The 6,530-nt window shown below is 50.2% G+C and overlaps 1 protein-coding gene and 1 pseudogene across 2 annotated transcripts in view; both read right to left on the reverse strand.

Moving 5' to 3' along the window:
• The window catches only part of LOC101568158, a 43,146-nt pseudogene extending 37,746 nt beyond the window's left edge, over nt 1-5,400 (reverse strand).
• Fut6 (fucosyltransferase 6) overlaps nt 1-6,530 on the reverse strand; it is a 21,284-nt gene that overhangs the window by 8,580 nt on the left and 6,174 nt on the right. The gene's annotated exons all lie outside the window — the stretch shown is intronic.

A 6,530-nucleotide genomic window follows, 5' to 3' on the forward strand; every position in this document is an offset into this window, starting at 1 on the left:
CTCACAACATTTTAAATCATCCTTTTGGGCTTTTTGCTCTTCCTTCTTAACATAAATCTGGCTAAAAGCCCCCAACAGCAACCATGCCACTGCCCCAATATTTGACTGCTTTGAAATTTCTTTTCCAAGATTAACTAGTCCACTGTGCTTAATTTCAGTCTCAGGCAAAATCTCTGGACAGGAGCAAAATGCAGACAAATTTTTGCCAATCCATAACACAAATCGTCCACAGTCCAACAACCAATGCTGTCCTTCTTCCCAGCAGAAACCTCCCCAGCCTGGTCCTTACAGTCAGGCTTCCTATCAGCATTCTGGTCTGAGCTCTGACCAGAATCTCCCAAACAGAACAGCTGAAACTGTTTCAGTGCTTCGCTTGTAGGCGACATCTCCAAGCCTTTCCTGTCTCTTCCCATAAGCCATTCCCAAAAGTTTGTAACCCACATTGTCAGGTATAGCCACAGCAACGACCCCACTCCTCTGGTACCAAATTCTGTCTTAGTTACTTTTTACTCGTTGCTGAGGCAAATACCGGACACTCAAATTGAGGGAAGGAAAGGTTTATTTAGCTCACAGTTACTGGAGGGTTCAGTCCATATTCCGCTGGCTCCAAGGCAAACAGTTCATGCAGCAGAAAACAATGAAGAGCAGTGAAGATCCGAGCTCCTCCAGAGTGGCGTGGCCGCAAAGATCAAGCTCCTCTGAAGACTGGGACTTCTCCACGGAAGTGGGGTGAGATGGCAGGAAACCAGGCAGGGTGGCTTCCTGACTTTCTCAATTCCTGGGCCCTGCCCACCTGCCCACCTGCAGGCCTAGGCCCCCGTGCTGAGATCTGCGGGAGCTGATTCAGCCAAGTTGACACAATGTTATCAGCTGACACAGAGAGTAAAGGAGGTGTCTTGATTTTTGTCATCTGTATTTTCAAGTGACACTGCTTTGGGGGAGAATTCAGAAGAACCTGGACTGTCCCTCCCACCACTGTTTACCTGCTGCCTGTTGGCAGGTCTCTCACTTTTGTCCCCAAAATCGCTTTCCTTTCTTGCAGTCACGTGAGTAGGTTTTGGGCCGGCGGTCAGGTTGCCTGTGTCAGAGCCGCTGGTGCCCTTCTCTGTGGGGAGCGGTCCCGTGTCCTCCTGTCTGCGCTAACGTGCAGCCTTCCCCAGTTCCTTCTTCTCTGGTTACTCTCTCACCTGGTCCATTTGTGACACCCCATTGTGGGCGCCTGCTGGAGACTGGGTCCTCACTCTTGTTCAAAAGACGGGCCGTGTGGTCTGCCACACCAGGATGAAGGCTGTATATTATTTTTCTTAACCAAATCACGTTTGCTAAGCAAAGAAATCATAGCACTTGGATTTTTTCCATGTATGGTAGCATGCAAATGCTCCCCAGCAGCCTTTCTTTGGGCTTCATTAGCCTAAATCAAATGAAAATCTTTTCCACAGGCCTTCAGCCTTTGTTCAAAGCTTCTACTCTCCTCTTCTGTCCGCCCGGACAACTGTCCTCCAGCTGCTTTTACATTAAATCCTGACCTTCTCACGGCTTCTCCTGTACCTAAACTACGGGTAAGCAATGGTTCGTTGTCTTTCATGTGAGCCCCTGGGGGCACTGCTTCCACACCTTCCTTGTCACCCGTCCTCCTGGGTGCATCCTCAAGAAATCACTGTCAGCGCCTGGCGCCCCACAGGAGCTGGCCATTTTGTTTTCTTTGTATCAGCACACACCAACTGGAATGTCTGCTTGACACGTGGAACCCACCATAGTCTCCCTTTTCCAGTCTTCTGATGGAATATAATCTTCATCTTTCTTCAGATTAGTCTTCTGTTTCACTGTTTGTGTTAAAAATATTTACACCGGGGCTGGTGAGATGGCTCAGTGGTCTAAAGCACCTACTTAGAACAAGCTTAGCAAAGCACAAGGACCGCGGTTCAATCCCCCAGCACCACATGCCAGCCAGCGCCGCCCCCTGGTGGGCTGAGTTGGCCACACACACACACACACACACACACACACACACACACACACACAAATAAAATTAAAAAAAAAAAAAGAAGTAAAAATATTTACACCGATGTGGGCGGATCCTTTCCTGCGCATCCTGAGAGCAGCGGATTGCGGTGGGCCCTCATGGGAAGGCTGTGTTTCATCCCCCTGACCTGACAGGTCCTTTATGTTCCTGTTATGGCTTGTGTCTAGTTGTCCTCCCAAAGCCTCATGCAGCATGAGTTGGACTTCTAGAGTTTGTGATTAATTCATAATCCACTGGAATTATGGGTGTGAGTGCTGCTGGGATTATGGGTGTGAGTGCTGCTGGGATTATGGGTGTGACAGCTACACCCAGCCTGGGGCAGACAGCCTGAATGCACTACAAGGGAGCCAGGCTCGCTCTCTGCTGCGGTGCTGCGGTCATTGCCGCTGCTCCTGCCCTTTTGCTCTTGCTATTTTGCTGTTTTCTGCCACCATGAACTTCTGCCCTCTGCCATGCGCTGCTCTGCCTTGGAGCCTGCTGAGTATGGACTGAAACATCTGCTAGCTATGAGCTAAATAAACCTTTCATTCCTTCATTTGGGGTGTCAGGTATTTTGTCCCAGCAATGAGAGAAAAGTAATTGAGACAGAATTTGGTACCAGAGAAGTGGAGTTGCTTCTGTGACTACCTGACCATGTGGATTATGAGCTTTTGGGAATGGCTTATAAGAAGAGATAAAAAGGCTCAGAGATGTTGCCTACAAGAGAAGCGCTGGAACAGCTTGGGATATTCTATATGGGAGATTCTGGCCAGCGTTCAGAAGACCAGAAGGCTGAGAGAAATCCTGCCTGTAAAGACCAGGCTGAGGCATTTCTGATGGAGAAAGGACTGACTGACCGTTGGACTCCAGGTGATGTGTGCTATGGCTTGGCAGAAAGTTTGTCTGCATTTTGCTCCTGTCCAGAGACTTTGCCCGAGACTTAGATTAAGTACAGCAAACTGATTAATCTTGCAAAAGAAATTTCAAGACAGTCCAATGTTGAAGCACTGGTGTGGCTATTGTTGGAGGCTTTCAGTGAGATTTATGTTGAGAATCAAAAGCAAAGAACCCAGCAGGGTAATTTAAAATGTTGTGTTTGGCCAGAAAGGAAGCTCTAATAAAGCTGTGGACTGCAGAGATAGAGCTGAGAAGATCTCCACTGCCAAGAAGGAAAAAGAGAATGGAAAGTATGGCCTGAGGACATCACAGGAGGCGGCAGGTCTCCACCCTTTGCAGCCTCAGATTGCAAAGGTCAGGGATTTTGCCTTGAGGGGAAAGCTGCAGAGCCCGGTGTTCCAGAGTGGAGGCGGCCACACCAGGTTCCAGAGTGGTGCCAGCAAAGAGAATTTGTTTCTCAGAATCAGGGTCAGAGTGCTCAGCGATCCAGGCACTTGACCCCTGCAGCCAAGAGAGAGGAGAACCTGGCTACTGCTCCAGCTGGCAGCAGCCCTTGGCATCGTCCACGTGGTATTGGTTTTAGGTACATGCAGAATGCAGGAGTTCAGAGGTTAAAGCTTCCACCTATGTTTCAGAGGGCCTGGGAGGCCAGGTGGTATGTCCCTAGGAGGGCAGTGTGAGAGGCTGTGAGAGAGAAGCCTATTCAGTGGAAACCCCAGAAGTTTGGAAAAGCCAGGAACGTGGCTCATCTAAGGGAAACTGCAAAGGAGCACAGCCGGCCCCAGAGAGAAGCCCCAGGAGTTACGACCAGCAGCAGAGCCCTAGAGGCGGAGCCGCATGGAGCTCACAGTTTGCTGCAGATTGCTTTGGCTGTTCCACATGGAACTACAGGACTTAATGTTGGTCCTACTGGCTTTTGGGCTTGTGTTGGTCCCAATGCTTTGTAGTCCCCTGCTGTGCATACCTCTTGGAATGGCAATGTTTATCCTGAATGCTGTAAGTGCCACTGAATGCTGCAAGTGTTTAACTTTTCATTTGTACAGGGGCTCACAGCTGAGAGTTTGCCTTAGAACTCAGAGGAGACTTGGGACTTGGACTTTTCAGCAATGCTGCCTCTGTTAGGACTTTGGTGACTCTTAAAGATGGACGAAAATGCCTTTTGCCTAAAGGGATGTGCATGAGTCTTGGGGGCTCCAGGGGTGGAATGTTACGGTTTGTACTTAGTTGTCCCCCCAAAGCCTCATGTAGTTATGGGGCAGCTTCTGGAACTTGATTAATTCATGATCCAGGGCTGGGATTAGGGGTGTGGGAGCCATACCCGGCCTGGGGCAGACAGCCTGGATGCAACACGAGGGAGCCAGACTTGCTCTCTGCGGTGGTTGTTGCCACTGCTTCTGCCCTTTTTGCTCTTGCTGTTTTGCTTTTTTCTTTTTGTGGAACCAGAGCTTGAACTCAGGCCCCTGAGCTTGCCAGGCCAGTGCTTATTCCACTGAGCCATCTCCCCAGGCCATGTTTTGCTATTTTCTGCCACCATGAACTGTCACCCTCTGCCATGTGCCACTCTGTCTGGGACCCAGCTGAGTATGGACTGAAACCTCCACAACCTGTAAGCTAAATAAACCTTTCCTTCCTTAATTATGGGTGTCGGGTACTTTGTCCCTGAAACATGAGACAGTCCTCCTCCTCCTCCATCTCCCCACGCAGGCACTGTGGTCATTGTGAGTAGTGCCTGCACCATCTTCACTTTCCTCTCCCTCCTCATCCTCTCCAGGTTGTCAGACAGTATTGCAAGTGTCAGAAGGGCCATGAAGCTCGTGGGTTGGCCTGTCGCCTTCCCTTGTGAATTCCTGTTTCAGAACGGAAGCTTGTTTCCCCTCCCACCACGTCTTCCTCCTCTAGTGTCCGCTCATCAGCAGCACCATAAGCCAGCATGCCAGCTGCTGGGGCAAATTCATGGTCCCTTGATGCTGCTGGACCCTGTGTCCTTGAAGATTCAACAGCTGGCCACACCATGTCAGTCTTGCCTGCACTGAACCTCAACCAGTTGGCTCTTTTTAATATTAATTAATTAGTGTGTGTGTATGTATTTGGTACACGGTCTCACTACACAGCTTGGACTCATGGTAATCCTCCTGTCTCAGCCTCCCCACTGCTGGGATTATAAGCGTGTGCCACCATGCTTGGTCTTGATGGCCATCTCAGTGTGCCCAGGGGCAGGGCCAGCACAGCATGTAGTGCTGGGATCAAACTTGGGACCTTGAGCTTGCCAGGCAGGTGCTTAGACTGCTGAGCTATCTCCTCAGCCAACCGCTTGGTGCTTAACCACGTCTAAAAGTCAGCCAGGCAGCACTGGACTGGGAGCACCGAACCACCACACCGCTCTGCATCAGATTCCCAATGAGCTACAGAGTCCCTCCCTGCTGGGAAGGGAGAAGGGAGGCGGCTGCGAGGTGTCCATGGCCCGGGCACTGTCTTTCTTCTATTCAGCATTCTCACCCCATGGTGAGGACAGCATAGTGGCCTCAAGGGAAAGAACACCATGCACGAGGGGTCGACAGTCCTGTGGTGTTCCAGAGCCCAGCAGGCAACCAAGATCAGCCTCAGAGACCAGCACCAGGCAGAGTTGGCCCATCATATCCAGCACAAGCCAGTGGTGGCCAGCAGCGGCAGCACTGACCAGCAGCCAGCTGTGTCACCATTGGTATGCAGCGTTATCTGATGTCACCTGGTGACATCAGGACAGCTAGTCCTGCTCCACTTTGCCACTTCTTTTTATTTACTTTTATCTTTATTTACGTATTTGGTACAAGGTTTCATTACACAGTTCAGACTCCGTAGTGATCCTCCTGTTTCTGCCTCCCCAGCACTGGGATTACAGGCACGTGCCACCATGCCCAGTCTCGGCGGGCAGCTCAGCATGCCTGGGGGTGGCGCCGGCACAGCATGTGGTACCAGGGATGGAGCCCCTACTTTGTTAATTCTTGATTTCCAAGTGAAATGAGGTAAATTGTCTACAACTGGCTGTCAGCAGCTTCCTGTTCATCAAGTGCATTCCGCCTAGTACCTGTTTCCTATTATTACTGCTCTGTGATAGCTAATTATACAACTCATCTTAATACAGATCAATGGGCTGCGGAGATAGCTCAAGGGCATAAGCACCCACCTGGCAAGCCTAAGGTCCTGAGTTCAATCCCCAGTACCACAAAAAAAAAAAAAAAAAAAAAAAAAGATTAAAGAATAGAAATCTCTGCTAATGTTGGAAACAGGTTGAGAGCCCTAATTTTCCCAGTGTGCCCCCACAATGGCAGAGCCACTGCAGGCCTTGAACACAGCCACTTTATCTGCCAACTTGAACACACTTTTCACCGTCTTCCGAAATCACAGACTCACAGACTGGGTTCCCTGAACAGGTTACACATTTCACAAAAGTGAAAAGGCTTGGAGACCCATTCAGCATCAGGGTGATGACGGATTTCCTAAATATCGCTAGCGCCACTGTCATACCTCACGACTGCTGGCCAGTGGCGTACCTTTAGACAGCGGTGTCACTTCTGTAAGTGAAGATGAGCATGCTCGGTGCCCAGCTTTCCACAGAGCTGCGTGACGTCAGCTGCGGACGTGACCCGTCAGC

This window comes from Octodon degus, unplaced genomic scaffold (genome assembly GCF_000260255.1).
Source record: "Octodon degus isolate 3935 unplaced genomic scaffold, OctDeg1.0 scaffold00050, whole genome shotgun sequence".
Classification (NCBI taxonomy): Eukaryota; Metazoa; Chordata; class Mammalia; order Rodentia; family Octodontidae; genus Octodon; species Octodon degus.